This window comes from Dipodomys spectabilis, unplaced genomic scaffold (assembly GCF_019054845.1).
Source record: "Dipodomys spectabilis isolate Male_0828 unplaced genomic scaffold, ASM1905484v1 ptg000001l, whole genome shotgun sequence".
NCBI lineage: Eukaryota > Metazoa > Chordata > Mammalia > Rodentia > Heteromyidae > Dipodomys > Dipodomys spectabilis.
Window position 1 is genome coordinate 12,794,486 of NW_024870678.1, and position 19,806 is coordinate 12,814,291.

General features: G+C 36.5%; 1 protein-coding gene across 3 annotated transcripts in view; it reads left to right on the plus strand.

Annotated features, from left to right (window-relative positions):
* Positions 1-19,806, plus strand: part of Pkib (cAMP-dependent protein kinase inhibitor beta) — a 96,771-nt gene that overhangs the window by 53,492 nt on the left and 23,473 nt on the right. For all 3 annotated transcript variants that reach the window (XM_042671157.1, XM_042671098.1, XM_042671235.1), the window contains one exon: positions 5,781-5,842. The gene's annotated coding sequence lies outside the window, so the exon portion shown is untranslated. The remainder of the gene's footprint in view (positions 1-5,780; positions 5,843-19,806) is intronic.

Below are 19,806 nucleotides of genomic sequence, written 5' to 3' on the forward strand. Positions count from 1 at the left end.
CATTTCTTAACAAGCATTGTAGCCTCCCCCTTCCCATCCCTTCCCATCCTCCCCTGCCCCCCCACCAGTATTCCCCTCCCCCCTCTCCCCCACACCCCCCTCCCACCAAAGTTGTAAAGTTCGTTTTTGACATAACGACTTGTACATCTCATTGTTGCAATGGGTCTGCCTGTATCCCTATTTAAACTATTTGTTTTTCCCCTTCCCCTCCCAAATTATATCGACATCAAATGCAGTGAAAGCAGGGGTTATACTGTGTGAGAGGGACATACAAAGCAACAAAGAAATCATCTTATAAATGTGTTAGAAACAATCGCACGAGAGAAAAAAAAAACATTTGAATACATATCTTAGGGTTCATTTCCCTAACATCACCTTATCTGACCTTTTCTGCTTGACTCAGATATCTACTAGATATTGCAAATAAGGGAAACCATGGGACCTATGTTTCTTTGGGCCTGGATTACTTCACTTAATATAATTTTTTCCAAGTCTTTCCATTTCCTAACAAATGAGGCAATGTCATTCTTTCTGATGGAGGAATAAATTCCATTGTGTATATATACCACATTTTCTTGATCCATTCATCTACTGAGGGGCATCTGGGTTGATTCCATATCTTAGCTATGGTAAATAATGCTGCAATAAACATAGTTGTGCTGGTAGCTTTAGTGTGGTCTTGTTTGTAAACATTTGGGTAAATGCCCAAAAGTGGGATTGCTGGGTCATAGGGGAGCTCTATGTGGAGTCTTTTGAGGAACCTCCATACTACTTTCCAAAGTGGTTGAACAAGTTTACACTCCCACCAACAGTGCAGTAAGGTTCCCTTCTGGCCACATCCCCTCCAGCATCTGTTGTTAGTAGAGTTCTTGATTTTAGTCATTCTAACTGGGGTGAGGTGGTATCTCAATGTTGTTTTAATTTGCATTTCTTTTATGGCTAGGGAGGTTGAGCATTTCTTCATGTGTCTATTGGCCATCCTTCTTTCCTCTTCAGAGAAGTTTCTCTTTAAGTCTTTAGCCCACTTATTTATTGGGCTGTTGTTTTTTGAGGATTTGTTGTTGGGGGATTTAATGTTTTGAGTTCCAAGTATATTTTAGATATGAGACCCTTGTCTGTTGTATGGCTAGTGAAGATCTTCTCCCAATCCGTAGGCTTTCTATTGATCTTGCTAGCTATGTTCTTTGCCATGCAGAAGCTCTGCAATTTCATGCAATCCCATTTGTCCAGCCTTTCTTTGATTTGTTGTGTTTCTGGGTCTCTATTAAGAAAATTTCCACCTAGGCCAAGGAGACCTAAGGTTTCCCCTATTCCATCCTGTAATGTTTTCAGATTGTCTGCTTTGACTCCAAGGTCTTTGATCCATTTGGAGTTGATTCTAGTGCAGGGTAATATATAAGGATCTAGCTTTAGTTTTCTACAAGTAGTTAACCAATTTTGCCAGCACCATTTACTGAAGAGGCTGTCTTTCTTCCATTCTGTTGTTTTAGCTCCCTTATTGAAGATTAGACGGCTATAGGTCTGTGGGTTCATGTCTAGGTTTTCAATTCTATTCTATTGGTCCTGAGGTCTGTTCTTGTGCCAGTACCAAGCTGTTTTGATTACTATAGCTGTGTAGTAGAGTTTGAAATTTAGTATTGATATTCCTCCAGCACTGTTCTTTCTGTTAAGGATCATTTTTGCTATTTGGGGTCTTTTATTGTTCCATATGAATTTTTGGATTGCCTCTTCTATTTCCTTGAAGAATGAGGTTGGACTACTGATAGGTATTGCATTGAATTTGTAGATAGCCTTGGGAAGTATTTCCATTTTCACGATATTGATCCTTCCAATCCAGGAGCATCACCATGGAAATTTTGCATGAACTTTGAATTTTGAAACATGTTACATGAAAATATTATTAATCTTGATGTCTAGAGTTTTGAATGCTCCCTGAAATTTTGTGGTGGGAACTTGATGGATTATTCCTTGTGCATGTTATTTGCATATTCTCATGGGTGACTGCTTGAGTAATTACAACTTAAATGTTAGAAAACATAAACACTATGTAGCTAGAAATCCATTATTATGACAAAAATCTCTGAGATAATCAGTGGGGGAAGGATTTTATTTTGGCTCATAATTTTGGAGATTTTCTTCCATAGTTGGTTAGATAACTCCTTTTGGTCAGTGGCAAAAATTGTAATTGTTTATCCTGGTGGGAGAACTTGGTAGAAGAAGCGATATACCTCATGGTGTATAAGGGGAAAGAGAGAAAAGGGGGATGAGAGCGGGGAGAAAATTGAAGGGAGAAAGGAAGGGAGAGGGGAGAAAGGGAGAAGCACAGAAGAGAGAGAGAAGAGAGGAGAGAGAAAGGAGAAAGGAGAGAGAAAGGAGAGAGGAGAGGGCGATTGGGAGGGAGGGAGAGCGGGGGAGGGAAAGTGCTAGACCCCCACTATCTTTTTCAAGGACATGCACTTGACTTCATGACTTCTTCCCACTGGGCCTCAAAGGTTTTACTGCCTATCAATATTTCCATTGGCTGAAGATAAGTCAAGTAGAAGATACTTACCTGAGTCATAACACAGAGAAAATAAATAGTATTTTACCAAACACTGGAATAAAACATCACTGTAAATCCTGTCTGATCACAATTTATATGTTTTCAATTGAGATCACATCAGGATATGCAGGAAAGCAGGTCCTTGACCACAAATTAAGGACAGGAGAAGGGAGGATGAAAACACATGGGATGAATGCTTTCAATTACTTTGTTGCATTGTCTTGAAGTAGCTGCTTCAGATTTAGCCTGGTGGCGACATCTCTAAAATGAAGCTATGGTCATGTAGTTTTCAAACTTGAAATCCTAGTTAGGGAATGAGAAGTGAAAAGATGGGATGTGGGCAAAACTTTGTTTGGGCCTTTGAAGACTGTGGTCTCAGAGAAGTTCTGCTTTTCACTGTCTTGGATATTGTCTTTCTTCCAAACAGTTCATTTGAAAAGAAAATATTCCTCATCAGCAAACGTAGTTTGAAATTCACTGGACGAGATGATATCCAATCTCAGCTAACTTATAGTGGCTGTAATGGAGTTTACTAATTTACTCACACGCTCATGTTTCTCTTGCAAGAGGTGCAAACTGTAGATAGGAGATCATTAGTTTTGGGGTTTTTTTTGCCTTTGCTCCACAAATGTCCTGGGATTAATATGTAAATACAGTCCTAAGTGATATATGCAGAAAGAATTAGACCTTGTGAGGTAGTTATGTCTTTCAAGTTCTGTGTCCTATATTATTCAGGGAGAGAATGCTAGAACACCTTGTTCTGTTTATTTTGCTTGTGTTAAAGTGATTGACATATACAACAACAATAGTTTAACAAAGAGATTAGCCTAATAGCATAATAATTCTTATAATGTATAAGGATATATATATAGGAGATAATGTACACACACACATTAAAAAAATTCTTGTTATTAGGGCTACTATGCCATTATTCTTGAAATGGGTTCATGAATACCTTCATTCATAAAATATTTGATAATTACAAAGGATGAAGAGAGATTCAGTCTCTTTTAGTGTGTTTATGTTTAGGATATCTTTGAAAAGACCACTTCATTGCTACTGCTCTCTCTCTGTCTCTCTCTGTTTCTCTGATTTTGTTGCAATGGGCAGAACTAGTTGGAAATTCATAAAATGAAACAAAAGTTTAATTGGGGAAAGAGTAGCATATAGAATTTTTCTTTTATTCTCCAGCTGTACTGAGGTTTAAACTTGGGGTCTCACATTTAATGTGCAGGTTATCTCAGATGAGCCACACTTTCATCCCATTTTACAGTGGTTATTTTGAGATAGGCACTTCCTCCCCAGGCTCATGCCTGGGCCATGATCCTCCTATTTTAGGATTCATGTGGGAGTTAGAATGACAGGTATAGGCTACCATATCCAGTTTGTTCCACTGAAATAGAGTCTTTGGCTGCAGCTGTCCTGGCTGGCCTGGTGTTGATAGTCCACCAGACCTCAACCTCCCACATAGCCCAATAGCGATCAACTATTGGTTGAGAAAAGATCTCACATGCCCAGCCTGGCCTCAAACCATGGTTCTCTCAATATCACTTTTTCAGATAGCTAGGATTAGGAGTATGATAAGTAACTGGCCATTATTTTTCAATTTGGCTTTATAGGAGTGTGTATGTTCATTATATTATGTAAAGTTTGAGGCTTGCAATTTTTATTGTATTACTGCTTCTCACATGATTGGATTTTTTGCTTCCTCTTCCTAGTTTCTTACATTTTGTCTGCAGATATAAGACTTAACTGCAGGGCAGAGAGTTATGGGGTGGCCAAAAAGTGTATGAGAAGCTTGGTTATAGAATAAGGTGAAAAGGTGTCCTCTTTTGATTGTAAAAGTCCTTCAAGGTGATCAAGTATGAAATTAGTCAGCTGGAAGAATGAAAAGTCTACATGCACCTTGCCATTCAGCAAATGATTTCTTGCATTTGTCCCACCATCTAGAAAAGATTGTGCTAGGGCTGACCCAAATGAGTCATAATCCATGCCATCAAAAGGCTTCAAAAGATTGATGCAGGAAAGTAGAGCTAATCAGACATTTATAATATGTGTGAAAAGTGTAACCAGAGAGATATTCCAGAGTCTTTCTATTTGGCCTGAGGAGAAAACAGAAGGTTCTGAGAAAGAAGTGCCCAAGTTGATTAAGAATGGATAAATAGATCCATATTTATCCATTCAAGAATGGATAAATAAATAAATCAATTGCCACAGAGGTAATGCAAATAAAGCACAGGAGTTCCATTGATGGAGTACCACTTCAGAGCTTTTGTCTTTAGCATTGGTATAAGTTCGGCATGGGTGAAAAGTAAGGGGAGAGGCAGATGGGCAAGTTCCTGGAGGGCAACTCATGCAATAGAAAAAGACTTGGACTTGATTCTAGGTGATAGGAAACTAGAGAAGAATTCATTATAGAGTGATCATGAGCAGATTTACTTTGAAATAATTCTGCCTCCTATCTCTGTAAGAATGGCTTTTCAGTGAGGAAAGCATGCGTACATGGAAATCATTTAGGATGTTGTAAATGTTTGAAGAAAGTGGCTGAATGAATGAGGGCAGTGGAAGTATGGAGGGAAGAAATTTGTAAAGCACCCTGATGCTGAGTGGCAGATGTGGATACTGATTTGCCATATTCCTATTATTTTCCCTATTCTACAAATAGGGATTGTATCTCCATAGTTTATTTTATCTCTAGGAACAAGATAGCGTACATTCCTTCAGCATGGTTCCCAAGTAGTTGCTAGGAATGTTGCTACACTATCTTGGGAAACTCAAGAAAGGTGAAAGTGAAAAGATTTTCTAAGGTGTAAACATGTGAAGTGTTTCTATGCCCACTGAAAGGTATAGTAATGCCAAGGATATATTTACAGTGGGCACTCTGTGCACATATGTACAAGTATTTACTATAATAATCAGTTGTTTTTATATGATGATTTTCTCAAGTTGTCATTGACCAGTACTATGACAGATTTTGTAGCTTGCAATCCTCAAGACTAACATTTGATGTTGGGGATGATAAAGTAGGATATAAGAGTTCAGTGTGAAATTTTTATTATCAAATTAGAAGCTGTCCTTTTCCCCAAAATGTTTGGTGTTTACCAGTTTAAAGTGAATTAAAAATTAGTCAAAATATTTTAGCTAGTATTAGATAATATTAGATTATTTAGTTGGAATTTTTCTGTCTCTTCATGGTTTTTCTTTTCATTTCTCTCTTGTATTTTTTTTTAATTTGCAGGAAAGAAGGTTTATCTGAGTCCTAAACCTGTTTCAGAAGTACAGCATATTTTACAGTTATTTGTAAGTGTCCTTCTTTTTCTTTTTTATTTAAAAAAAAATGTTGATTTTGTGAAAAAAAATGGCTCCTAAGTTGACCAAATATAGCTATAAAACATAAACTGGCATGAAAAAAGATACCACTCCACCAAATATTGAAAGAAAACAAATCACAATCAAAAAACCTTTGCCATATCTTTTTATAGGTAGTTTTTATAGCTAATATGTCACTTACTCTTTGGAAATTTCTCTTTGTTCATGTCATATTCATTCTTTTTGCTCTATGTGAAAATATCTGTATTTACATTTTAGAAAGTTTGTAACATTCAAGGTGAAAGAAGATTAAAAAGGTAGGTAACATCTGGCCATAGCAGAAGGTGGCAATTGTATTTGTTTAAAATGTATATGACTTCGGAGATCTTCCTATTTTCTATTATTAACATTTTTAATGACTTAAAAATATTGCAGTTGTGGGGAGTGGGGTGCTGATGGTTCATGTCTATAATCCTTGCTACTCAGGAGGCTGAGATCTGAGGTTCGCATTTTGAAGCCAGCCTGGGCAGGAAAGACCCCGTGAGACTCTTATCTCCAATAAAGTACTCAAAAGAAGCTGGACATGGCACCGTGGCTCCAATGGTAGAGTGTTAGCCCTGGGCACGGAGACTCAGGGACAGTGCCAGGACTGGCAATCAATCAATCAGTCAATCAAGCACAGGGTTTGCATAACTAAGGTTCATCTTGTTTGAACAAATTTGTGAAATGCATGTTGTTATATCATATTTTTGCTCAAACTGGTCAGCTTAGGAATTGGGAATATGGGAGAGGAGACCTTTCCCATTTCACTTAACCAAGAGTTCAAGACACACACACACACACACACACACACACACATTTTTACACTAATACCTTATTAGATGAATGTAGAAGAATCAGTAAGAGAAAAAGAAACAAAATCCTTGTTCTAAAAAATATATTTAGGGGCTGGGAAGGTGGCTCAGTGGTAGAGCGCTTGCCTTGCATGCATGAGGCCCTGGGTTCGATTCCTCAACACCACATAAGCAGAAAAAAAAGCTGGAAGTGGTGCTGTGGCTCAAGTGGTAGAGTGCTAGCCTTGAGCTGAAGAGCTGAGGGACAGCACCCAGGCTCAGAGTTCAGGCCCACAACCGGACCCCCCCCCCCCCCAAAAAAAAATATATTTATAGTGTAAAGATTTTTTCCTTATTTGCAGAATCTTTAAGTCTAATGAAGATCTGTTATAGCAAATGACCAGCATACTGAGTTTTATAAACATGAGTCAAGGGCCTGTGGTATGAAAATGGATCAGGGAAATAAGGTCATATAATAAGGCCATGCAGCTAGAAGTCTCTACAAAGCACACTTGTAGACTTTTCACCTGTAAATATTTGTATTTGACGGTAGTTGATGTGAAATGATGACTACTTTAAATGATTTTATGATTTGGGGAGGCCCCTGGAATTACTGTTATTAGGAATGATATTATTTTATTTTGGTCAATCTATGATTGTTGTAATAACATTAACATAAATGTTTTTTTCTTTCTTGAGATTGTTTCCAACATATTTATAAGATGATTTCTTTATTGCTTTGTATGTACCTCCCCCAGGGTATAAGCCCTGCCTTCACTGTATTTGATGTTGATATAATTTGTGGAGGGGAAGGGAAAAAAACAAACTGTTTAAATAGGGATACAGGTGGACCCATTACAACAATGATAAGTACAAGACGTTATGTCGAAAAACGAACTTTACAACTTTGGTGGGGTGGGGGTGGGGTAGGTGGAGAGGGGAAGGGGTGGTATGGGGAAACAAAGGCAGAGGCAACAATGCTTGATAAGAAATATACTCACTATCTTGCCCATGTAATTGTAATCCCTCTGTATGGTATTTTCACAATAATAAAAAAAATTCATGTGGAAATGAAATAAAGATTGAGACAAACTTCTAACTTGTCAGTTAAGAGATCAGCATATTGTTTAATTAAAAGGTGTGTTCAATTCTTAATTACACATTCTGTGGTAATACAGGCTATCTCTGTACTTTAGTATCTCCAAGTTATGTTAGCTTGGCAGTCTCCACAATCCATGTTATTTTAACCACATGATACTAACCATGAAATTCTGCACAAATGATCTCAGCTTACCTCAGAGCTTGACTTTGTCAGTTAAATGAGAATAACATTGCTCAAACCACAACCTTCTTATAGAAACTGAATGAAATATGATAGAAATAATAGTGATATAGAAAGCAACAAAGAAATATCTTATAAATATGTTAGAAAAAATAGCAAGAAACCCCTGTTTTCACTGTATTTGATGTTGGTATAATTTGTGGAGGGGAAGGGAAAAAACAAATTGTTTAAATAGGGATACAGGTGGACCCATTGCAACAATGAAATGTACAAGACGTTATGTCGAAAAACGAACTTTACAACTTTGGCAGGGTGCGAGGAGGAAGGGATGTGGGAGGGGGGATGGAGGGGACGGGGAAGATGGGAAGGGATGGGAAGGGGAAACAAAGGAGGAGACAACAATGCTTGATAAGAAATGTGCTCATTACCTTGCACATGTAATTGTAACTCCTCTGTACAGTATTTTCACAATTTAAAAGAAACTGTAAAAAAAAAAAAAGAAATAATAGTGATATCTATACTGCAATTATGATTTCTTTATATTGTCTGTATCTTCAATATTATCTTTTCTATAATTTTCGTAGACCTGAAGGTTTTACCCACATGATATTATTCATAAGCACATACAAACTATTTTGGGGGGGAGATGAAGTTGCTATGTATAATAATAGAATTATTAAATGCATATTCCTGGGCATACTCCCTGCTATTGTCAGCAAGTATTTTTGGTAATTCACATAAAAGTAATTTGTAGACAACCCTGAGAAAAAGCAAATCTTTCTTTAAAGGTGATCCTCTTTGAAGTAGTTGATTACAAAAAAAAAAAAGGAAAAATTTTTAAAAGTAGGTATTCCTGGAGATTTGCCTTAAGAGATTCTGATTCAGTAATTTCTGCAAAGCTTTGAAACATAGTTTCAAGCAATTGCCTTGCAGCTTTAGATATTTGCAAGGCACTAATTTATAGCCTCATTGTTGGTAATTATTTTTTAATGATGAAGCTTTTGGCTATGCTTACTGTATGTGCTTCTGCTAGTTCAAATTAAGTTACAGGAGTGAAAAGGATGAGCTTAGATGTCTTTACTCTAGGCCTCATCCTTGGTTGTTTACTTACTTTAAGTAAATGAGGTGATAAGTCCATAAACCACACACTTTCTCAGCCAGAAAAGAGTGTTTGAAACCATCCAACAACATCTTATTTCACAGAAAAGGAAAGTAACTAAAGGAATTGCCTAAGGCCATGATTAACAATTGGATTTCTGCTCCAAACTCAGCTCCATCCCCATCATACCTGGCTGATTGGCTACCATTTCTGGAGCCAGTAACACCGGTGAAACCAGTTTTCCTCATGATGATTTAGGCTTCTGAACAGCCAGTAGGTGAGCAGAAGAAAGTGCTCGATGAGACAGCTTTTCCCCTAATCTGTCCAGCTATCTTTCTGAAAGTGAGAGGGTCTTCCTTTCCAACTGAGTTTGGCAAGAAGGATGTGGAGATAGTTCCCATGCACACTCAAAGAGACAGACTGTTCAGCAGCATCTCCATCTTTACTTGTTTTTCTTATGTCTTTATCTTTGCCAGAGCAGTGCCTTTCCCCCAACTCTGTGTCTGTGCTGTTTGCTGAGAGAAAATTCAGAAAGAAGGGGCTGGGAAGGTGGCTCAGTGGTAGAGCGCTTGCCTTGCATGCATGAGGCCCTGGGTTCGATTCCTCAGCACCACATAAGCAAAAAGAAAAAAAAATTCAGAAAGAACTGGTTTCTAAAGAAAGGAGAGAATTTCCCAGCAGAGAGAATGCCATCAGATGACTGGTCCTGAGGCTTCTCAATATTAACTGTTCATGCTGAGAATATCGCATGCATTGTCACACTTAATATTCTCACCCGCGGGAAGTGTTATTATGTGAACTCCAAAGGTACAAACGCTGAGGCTTAGAGACCTTAATGTGCCTTGCATATGGTCCTTTAGCTATTAATAGGCTGTGCAGCCCCCAAACCAGACCAAAGGTGAAAACCAGATATATCCTGTTGCAAAGCACATGTGCCGCCTTTTTTATTACTGCTTTTTTTTTTTTTTTTTTTTTTTTTTTTTTAGCTCTGCTATGTCTAATTCTAAGAAAATAGGTCAGTTGTAAAATGCAAAACATTTTTGAGGTGTTAATAGAACACACAAACTCTTTTCTGAGTTATCTTTGTTTCTCACACAGAATACTGTAATTGTCTCCAAACTCACCTCTTGAAACTATTTTTTATCTTCCCCCAATCTATACAATTCTTGGCAGCAGAAATGACCATCCCAAAGGATCAATTATGGTTTCATACTGTTGCTTAAAATCCTTCAGCGACTTCCTATTGCTATTAGGGCGGATGAGATCTTCACCTTGTCTGAGTGAAGTAGTTCCTATTTAGCTACTCCCTTCACCTCATGCCATTCTCCGTTTTCCTCTCAATACTGGTCATACTGGCTTTCTTCAGTTTCTGAAACATGTGTTCTTCTATTTTTATAACCCCTATGCCAGCTGCAGCTGCTTTTATTCATGCATATGTCAACTCATACTATCAGTGAGTCAGATCTTGACGTTACAATTTTTCATCCTAGACTTATCATAATATTAGTCATACAGGACTTTGTGTTTGTTATTCTTTGGATGTTTTCCTGTTAGATTACATAAAATAATTATAAAACTGTTTTACTAGACATATATTCGATACACAACAGATGTTTTCCAACTGACTTAATAAATTTATAGATGAATAGAAGTGATTTTGATTAGCTAATTTATAGTTGGTCATTTGGTAAAATACTGTATTTAAATAGAAGATAACTTGCATTTTTATCCATCAAAAGAAACTGAGTTTTTGGGCTGGGAAGGTGGCTCAGTGGTAGAGTGCTTGCCTTGCATGCATGAGGCCCTGGGATCAATTTCCGCAGCACCACATAAGCAGAAAAAAAAGCCAGAAGTAGCGCTGTGGTTCACGTGGTAGAGCACTAGCCTTGAGCTGAAGAGCTGAGGGACAACGCCCAGGCCCAGAGTTTAGGCCCAACGATGGTACCAAAAAACAAAACAAAACAAAAAAACAAAAAAAACCCAACAACAACAACAAAAACTGAGTTTCAGTCATATGTAATACTGTTTTTAATACCCAAACTATATAAGATTTCCCTTGATTTTGTAATTGCTTTTTCCTTTCTGAAATCAGTTTGGTTAAATAAATGAAGCTGATTCAAACAGCATATTGACATTTTTTATTAAACCAATTAAGTCAAAGCAATTAAAACCTGGAAATAGCAACCATAAAAGAACACTATATTACCATTTATCGTACCAGTATAGGATGGAAATGTGTCATAATTTGTTTTCACTTACTAATTCTATGAAGCTTCTCTATCCCAGTTCCATCGAAAAGACTTTTCAAGAGCAATGTATTAGTCACGGTTCTCCAGAAAGACAGACCAATAAAACATGTATATGATAGATGTTGATCATGGTAGATAAACAGACAGACAGATGAGAGAAGATTAGGGAAATTGACTCACACAATTATGGATGCTGAATCCCATAACTGATGATGGGTAAACTGCATCTATGTTATGCACAGTGGTGTAACTCTTATTTTCAAGCTGAAAACACAGGGTGCTGCTGACTGGTGCAAGTTTTGGAATCCAAGATGCAGGGAGCCAGAGTTTCTAGTGTCCCAAGATAGAAAAGGAAGAGTGTGTGCCACTCATTTTTCTCCCTCTTTTATTTTTTCCACCCCCTGAGCTGGTTGGGTGATGCCTATTTGTACTGAATGTGGTTCTTGCCAGTCTACTCAGACTAGCATGCTAATTTCCTTTAGAAACACCTGTTCAAGTGTCTTCAATCAACTGGTGTCCCAATCATGCCCCAACTACATGGAATGCACCCCATGCTCACAATTGATCTGATGTCAAAATGATTTTTATTCTTAAAAAAGTATAATAGAATCTATTGCTATCTTATCTAATGGAACGAATTTATCCAGTTACAAGATGTTTAGATTTTGAAATGAACCAGATGTTTAGTCAAAATAGTGTTCCTGACTCCTTTCCTCATCTATGAAATCAGGATTGCTTGTTATTAATTTTATGTTTATTTGCCAGTTCTCAAAGGTTGACATCTAAGGTTTCAAAATTATGTATACAAATTCTCAGATAATGACAAATTGCTCATGGATTGTCTCTGTCTTGTTCTCTTGAATACTTCTAATGGTGTTGATTTGTTTGTATCCATTTTATTAATTTGAAAGTGGGGAAAAGAAATTGTATGAGATGTATGTGACCAAGATTACATGTCAGTCTCCTGTTTAAAATGCACATCTCAATTTTAAAAATAAGTCTGTTGAATATTTCTTTATTATTATTATTATTAAGTTTTTTTATTGTAAAAATACTGTACAGAGGGGTTACAATTACATGAGCAAGGTTCTGTTGAATATTTCTATGCATTTTTAAGTCCTGAAAACACTTAACTTGTTAATTTTCTCCTAGCTACTGAACTTCACAGGTTGTTAAAATTTGTTATGAAAAAAAATCAGTCACTTAATCCTTGTAACAGACTGTGTTGGAATTAGCAACTTGATAATTTGGTTCATCACAATTTTTAATTTAAATATTGAAATATTGTACAGACAGGTAATAAAAAGTTTTTGTTTATTAAAAATTAAAATTTCTATTCACAATAACCATGACATATATAGGAGATAATATGAGAAATATAGATAAGAATGAACCAGATAAGTGTAGAGTCAAGTTTCAGAGAGATTTAAGTGAAAGAAAAGAATCTTAGAGTCTAGTAGCAAAATATTCATCCTGCTTAGCCTCAGTTGAAGTGGTGCCTATAAGTAAAGAACTACTAAGCTACTATACTACTACTATCTGCTATGATTGTGTAGTTTAAATTTACATCAAAGAAACTTGATGCTTTAACCAGCATTAAACTTTGTTTAGAATTTATGTGAAACAAGTTTTTTTAATGATAGTCATAAAAATTGGCAGCAGTTCAGAAGACAGAGACTATCTAAATTAACAGAGAGCAAACACCTCTGCTATCTTTCCAGGCTCTGCAACGAATTACTGAGCAAATTGACACATACAAGTATATGAAAAAGGAAGGAAGCAATTTTGAACATTTATATTACTTTTTCTTTTTTAAAAAACATCTACAACAAAGAAAAACCTTTTGTTTTCATATCTTGGAGTTCATTTTGCTTAGCATCCTCTTATCTGGTCACATGTACATAGCTATTGAGCTGTTGTGATCCTCTTCTAGGACTATGCTAGACTATACTATTATTATAAATGAGGGAACCGTGGAGTCTATGTTTCTTTGGGTCTGGCTTATTTCACTCAAAATTCTTTTCCATAATTTCTGTACTTTGCACTAGCGGTTCTTGAAAAAGCCAGATACTTTTCTCTCTGTATGTTGTGGTGTATGATTGCCATAGAAGTCCAGCAGGTCCCAGCATGAAAGGATTCAAAATGATCTGAGATCTTAGCATTCTACACTGGACTATTTAGCCTGGAATTTAGGAGTCCTCTGAGACTAAAAGACTCAGGGACTATTGACCAGTGACAATGTTCTTGCACCGTAACATTTTTCATTAAAGCTAAATAAAAGCTATAATCCGTACTAATTGGATTTAACTTAAAATTCACACTTTTTGTTACAAATAAAATATATTTTTAGTAAATTTTACCCATTGAGCTAAAATAATGATTGAGTGAATTTTCTAAACCTTGTCTGAGTAGGATGAAAAGAGACTCTTAGAGAATCCAGAGACAGGAAGAGGAAAGCCAGAGATGATTGATGAAAGAAGATGGTAAAGGAGACAAGGTGGCTGTTTTGGGACAGTCTGATAAAGAATAGTAATTACACTTGGTCAGAGGCTGGCTTACTGCTGTCATAAAATTCTAAAATGAACATGCAGAGATTTTCTCCACTACTTCCATCCTCAGTTTTTATTCTGTTACAAAAAGCTATTTAATATTGATTACATCTCCAATGATTGCTTCTGATACTTTTTGAAATTCAGAAGATGAATATCCATAAGTGATATTTATACAGTATTAGCTGAATTTTTTTCACCATGGTTGCCTTATACCGAGTCCGTTTTTTTAATGTCTCATAGCGAGACCTGGAGAGATCTTCAATAACATGTAGGATGCTCAAGCTGACTCTTCAGCAGTAACTTCAGTGAGCAATCCTTCCTACTTCTTTAAATGTACCCACTTGCTTTCATCCCTACCCTTCCTGATGGGAAGGATTTTGACAGTTATCTGTAGTAATACTTAGTAATACTAAATTCCAACTTAACTATAATCAGGTTTTTTTTTGTTTTGTTTTGGTATGGTTTCCAATTATTTTAATCCAGATGGATTTGAGTTCTTTTCCCACTCCAAAGTTCTTTTTTAATTTTTTTATTGTGAAAATACCATACAGAGGGGTCACAATGACATGAGCAAGGTAATGAGTACATTTCTTATCAAGCACTGTTGCCTCCTCCTTTGTTTCCCCTTCCCACCCCTTCCCATTCTCTTCCTCTCCCCCCATGCCAAAGTTGTAGAGTTCGTGTTTCAACATAAAGTCTTGTACATCTCATTGTTGCAATGGGTCCACCTCTATCCCTATTTAAACAATTTGTTTTTTCCCTTCCCCTCCCCAAATTATAGCAACATCAAATACAATGAAAATGGGGGTTATATTGTGGGGGAGGGACATACAAAGCAACAAAAAAATTATCTTATAAATACATTAGAAACAATCACAAGAAAGAAAAATCATTTGAGTCCTTAGCGTGGAGTTCATTAATCTGACCGTTTTTGCTTGTCTCAGACATATACTAGTTATTGCAAATAAGGGAAATCACGGGACCTATGTTTCTTGAGGAACCTCCATACTACTTTCTAAAGTGGTTGAACAAGTTTACACTCCCACCAACAATGTAGTAGGGTTCTCTTTTGGCCACATCCTCTCCAGCATGTTGTTATTAGAGTTCTTGATTATAGCCATTCTAACTGGGGTGAGATGGTATCTCAATGTTGTTTTGATTTGCATTTCTTTTATGGCTAGGGAGGTTGAGCATTTCTTCATGTGTCTTCTATTGGCTATTCTTATTTCCTCTTCAGAGAAGTTTCTCTTTAAGTCTTTAGCCCACTTATTTATTGGGCAGTTGTTTCTTTGAGAATTTGTTTTTGGGGATTTAATTTTTTGAGTTCCAAGTATATTTTAGATATGAGACCCTTGTCCCTTGTATGACTAGTGAAGATCTTCTCCCAATCCGTGGGCTTTCTATTGATCTTGCTAGCTATGTCATTTGCCCTGCAGAAGCTCTGCAACTTCATGCAATCCCATTTGTCCACCTTTCTTTGATTTGTTGTATTTCTGGGTCTCTAATAAGAAAATTTCAGCTTGTGCTAAGGAGACCTAGGGTTTTCAGGGTGTCTACTTTGACTCCAAGGTCTTTGATCCATTTGGAGTTGATTCTGGTGCAGGGTGATATATAAGGATCTAGCTTTAGTTTTCTACAAGTAGTTAACCAATTTTGCCAGCACATTTACTGAAGAGGCTGTCTTTCTTCCATTCTATTGTTTTAGCTCCCTTATCGAAGATTAGATGGCTATAGGTCTGTGGGTTCATGTCTAGGTTTTCAATTCTATTCCATTGGTCCTGAGGTCTGTTATTGTGCCAGTACCAAGCTGTTTTGATTACTATGGCTTTGTAGTAGAGTTTGAAATTTGGTATTGATATTCCTCCAGCACTGTTCTTTCTGTTGAGGATCATTTTTGCTATTTGGGGTCTTTTATTGTTCCATATGAATTTTTGGCTTGCCTCTTCTATTTCCTTGAAGAATGAGGTTGGAATAGTGATAAGTATTACATTGAATTTGTAGATAGCCTTGGGAAGTATTTTCATTTTCATGATGTTGATCCTTCCAATCCAGGAGCATGGGAGATTTTTCTACTTTCTAAGTTCTGTTTTGATTTCCTTTTTCAGGTTTTTAAAGTTTTCATCATAGAGGTTCTTCACTTCTTTGGTTAAGTTAATTCCTAGGTATTTTATCTTTATCCACTCCAAAATTCTTTAGTGTCTTTAAGAAAATGACAAAAGATAATAATGGAAAATCTACTGAGAGACAGAGTGATGGGGGATTTGGAAGTCTTTCCTGGTTTGTGGACAATGTCTAGAATATAAATACAGTTAATACTTAAAAGACCATCCAAGCTGTGTGGTTTATTTTTTTTCAATTGAAAATCAGAAAAAAGTGGGGCACCAGTGGCTCACATCTGTAATCCTAGCTACTCAGGAGGCAGAGATTGAGGCTCACAGTTCAAAGCCAGACCAGGCAGGAAAGTCTGTGAGACTCTATCTCCAATTAACCACCAGAAAACTAAAAGTGGTACTGTGGCTCAAGTGTTACAGTGTTCACCTTGAGCTGAAGAGCTCAGGGACAACGCCTAGGCCAAGAGTTCAAGCCCCACAACTGACAAAAAAAAAAATCAGTAACAAACTGCATATTTGCATGGACAGTATTTACAAATGATAAAGACAGCATGAGGTAGTGTGAAATTCATCTAAAATTCCCAGGAGTTTTTGTTCCTTTGGGAAAAAAAAACAGGTCACCTGCATAGAATGTTTAGTGAGCATGATATTAAAGTGGTTTAATGATGAGCCTTAGTGTTGGTTATTAGAATGAAGGTGAAATAAATAGCCCAATCCATGATATCGATGTACATCCTGACATATGTCTAGTTGAAGGTCTAGGGAAAGTTTTTCTTGTGATTTATTGCAATTTTCAGTGTACTACAAGGAAAAACTAGTGAGACCTGAAATTGGATGGGCTGTTCTCCAAGTCTCTGTGTATGTGTTGCTATACTTTGTTAGACACCACTAATAAAAACAATCTGCTCATTCAGGTGAAAGTGTTCTAAACCTCCTCAGTAACAAAAATCCATTTGTTTATTCCTGGTAATATTTTTGGAGAAAGGTAGAGGAGAATATAACTCAATTTAATTTTTAGAACAGATTAATTATTCTCACACTTGTTGGCCACAATCATCTACAGTGTTTATAATACAGATCACATCAAAACTGCTGAATTAAAAGTTCAGAAGAAGATCTAGCACTGGGTCTTGATACCAGATTCCCTCCCCAAGTAAGGCTTATACACAGACAATTTGGAGAAACACTGTCTTGGTTCATCTGACAGAGATTGATTTTCAGTCAATACTTTTTTTTTTTAAACCTACCTTTGCTCTCTCTCTCTCCTCCTATAGTTCTCTATACTTCTCCCATTAAGATTTTTACAAATTTTAGGAAGAATTAGCTTGCTTTAAAATTCATTGTGTTAGTTTCCAGGCTGGTACAGGTGAGATATCCTTTTCTCAGAGACCTTATGTTTTTGTCGTCTTTCTATAATTTAATCAAGTGTTAAAGTGGAAAAGAAAATTGGGTTCTTTGTGGAGTGGCACATGTGAATTAATTTACACTAGCTGGTGTCAGGATGTAATATGATTATGTTAGCAAAGCTATAAAAGGAAAATATCGAAAGCTAACAAAAAACCTTGAGAGAGGTCACTGTGAGAGCTGTAGGGATGAGGCGGAGCTTGATCACTGAGTAGCTACTGAGCTTGAAGGATGCTCAGCCTGGGGTATACATGGCTGGGAAAAGGCAGCAGATTTCAATGACAGCTTACTAGAACAAAGTTCAGGATTTTACAGTAAGAGATATATGGATTTGTCTCACTGTATAAAAATGACTGACTGAACTGGTAGAGTGGAATGTAGCCCACTTCCACTTCTACCCAAGGAATCTAATAAGGAGACTCCTTTGCTGCTATCTTTGAGATTTTTTTTCTCTCTCTTATAATTAGGAAATATCTTTTTCTAAGATGTACATTTATTTTCACACTTTAACACAAAACCACAAAGATAAAAGTACATACAAAAGAAGTACATACAAATTACAAAAGAAAAGTACATATAAAATTAAATGTTAAGCCTACCAGTGCTACTAAATAAAATACTGTATTGGTCTCTTAGTCTTTTCAATTGAGTTCAGTCATGGAAGATAATTTCAAAAGTCAACTAACATATCTAGAAATAATGACTAACTTAGAGATCAAATCATCTGCAATAAGAGTTTGCTTCTGTTTTATTCTGGTAAAGAGTTTTAAGGTATCTGAATGTGGATCATATTGAAATTGTCTAACTGTTCAAAGTACAAAGACCAGAAGATACATTGTTTATTCAACATCATGAGTATTATTTTAATTCTATGACCTGTATTCAACAGCGATACTCACAAGACACTATGTTTGAAATGAACTTTACATTTGGGGAGAGTTGGAGGCTGGGGGGGGGGGAGGAAAACAAGGGAGGGGGTAACAATAATGTTTAAAAATAAATGTACTCAGTACCTTACAACAAAATAAAATCAAATTTTAAAAAGAGGATAAAAGTTTATAGGAGAGATAAGTTGTTTGAAGAGTTTTGAGATCAAGCACTTCGGAGAACATATGAGCATATGCTGACAGTGAGTTTTAGGTGGCTTCTTTATACATAGGGCAGTTAGTTTTCTTTTGCTAATGTCTTCTAAGTTTACACAGGCTTTTGACGCTAGAAGCAGTAGAATGCAATGATTAAAAAAAAAAACACCTATGTTTTAGAATCACATAACAAAGCTCAGATCCTTATCTATGGAAGTTTCGTAACATCTGGAAAACTTGATTTTAGTCATCTCATATTGATAGGTAGTTTTTTCTCCTTTATGTGTCTGTCCCTTTTCTCTCACAAACATTCATGGTAATGATTAAATGAAATAATGCAATAAAGCAATGTACAATTTGCAAATATATTTATAAAGCCAACTGCCTAAGGTAAGAGCTCAGTAAGAGTAGTTGCCTAAGTTTGTATGGCCTGATAACATTTTTAATAATTAACTGAGATTTCTTTACTCTTTCATACTTCCTTTAATGCTTTTTATAGATACTATTTACTGAAAATTGATACATAATGTACAACAAAAGTTCTCTTATGTTTTTCATGCTTTTAAAAATGTAAACAAAGAATCATAGGCTTGAAAACCAATATTATATCTGACAATAGCTGGGCTTTTTGAAATAAAAGATTTTCTGAGCTGAGAAAAGAACTGAAAACAACCTTCAAGCAGGAAGAAGAATGTAATGAACTAAGAGTTCATTTTTTAACGTTTCTGGGAGAGGAAATGAATCATTTACCTGTCAGTGTGAGAAAAGCCTGACTATTGAGTCTTTGCAAGGTCCCCAGGAATCCCAGTTCCTTAGGTTGAGCCAGAAGGAAATAACAGACTTTTTGACTTTTGTAGCAGTTCTGGGGTCTGAACTCTGAGACTGGCCACCATCCTTGACGTTTTACGCTCAAGGCTAGTACTCTATTATGGAAACCACAGCTCTATTTCTGGTGCATTTTGTGGTAAATGAAGATGAGTCTCATGGACTTTCCTGCCCAGAATGGCTTCAATCACAGCCCTCAGATCTCAGCCTCCTGAGTAGCTAGGATTATAGACATAAGCCACCTAAGCACTGCTAGCAACAAAGATTTTAAGGAAGTCAACAATTTATAATGTACCATGTGATTTTTTTTGTTTCTTTTGTATGTTTTTCCCCATGGTATAACCCCTGTTGTCACTGTATTTGATTCCAAGTCCTGCAACTTATATATACATTTTTCTAATTTGGGGAGGGGAAGGGAAATAACATAATGCTGAAATAAGGATACAGGATGACCCATTGTAACAATGAGATGTACAAGACACTATGTTGAAAATGAACTTTACAACTTTGTGGGGCAG